Here is a 1,133-nt window from a genome sequence, read left to right as displayed (position 1 = left end):
AGAGATGAAATGGGCAACATCACAACAAAACCAACTAAAATAAAAAGGCTAACTTTGGAATATTATGAAAAATTATACTCAAAGAAATATGAAAACCTAGTAGAAATGGACAAATACTTAGAAATTCATAACCTACTTAACCTGGAACAAACAGAAATTGAACACACGAACAGACCCATTACAAAAGAAAAGAAAACAACTTCCAGCCAAAAAAAGTCGTGGACCAGATGATTTTACAAGTGAATTTAGTCAAATATTCAGGGAAGATCTGTCACCAATTCTCCATAAACTATTTCAGGAAATATAAAAATATGGAATTCTCCCAGACTCATTCTATGAAGCAAACATGTCCTTGAACCATAACCATGTAAAGATACCACCAAAATAGAAAACTATAGGCCAATATCTCTCATGAACATAGATGCAAAAATCCTAAATAAAATCCTGCCCAATAGAATCCAATGATACATTAAAAAAAAAATAGTTCACCATGACCAAGTGGGATTCATAGCATGTATGCAAGGATGGTTCAACATAAGAAAAACAATATCATTCATCACATTAACAAAGCAAAGAACAAGAACCACATGATCCTATCAATTGATGCAGAAAAGGCCTTTGACAAAATCCAACACCCTTTCCTAATTAAAACACTCAACAAAATAGGATTAGAGCGGTACTTCCTTAACATTGTAAAAAGTATATACACAAACCCTAGAGCCAACATTGTTCTCAATGGAGAGAGATTAAAGGCATTCCCATTGAGAACAGGAACTAGGCAAGGATGCGCACTATCACCTCTCCTATTCAATATTGTTTTGGAAGTCTTAGCGATATCAATAAGATAAGAGAAAGAAATAAGAGGTCTGCAAATTGACAAAGAGGAGGTAAAATTATCTTTCTCTGCTGATGATGGAATGATATATGAGCAAGAGCCTATGGTGATGAAGGAGGAAGTTCAAATCGCTTTGAAGGAATTGGCAAAAAACAAGGCTCCAGGAGTTGACGGCATACCAACTGATATATTTCCACAACAGACACTGACCTGGATGTGCTCACTAAGTTGTGCCAAGAAATCTGGAGAACAGCCAGCTGGCCCACTGACTGGAAAAGATCGATATTTGTTCCCATTC

Source organism: Elephantulus edwardii, unplaced genomic scaffold, assembly GCF_000299155.1.
Source record: "Elephantulus edwardii isolate Elephantulus edwardi_28Jun2011 unplaced genomic scaffold, EleEdw1.0 scaffold00178, whole genome shotgun sequence".
NCBI classification, from domain to species: Eukaryota; Metazoa; Chordata; class Mammalia; order Macroscelidea; family Macroscelididae; genus Elephantulus; species Elephantulus edwardii.
This window is presented reverse-complemented; position numbering follows the sequence as displayed.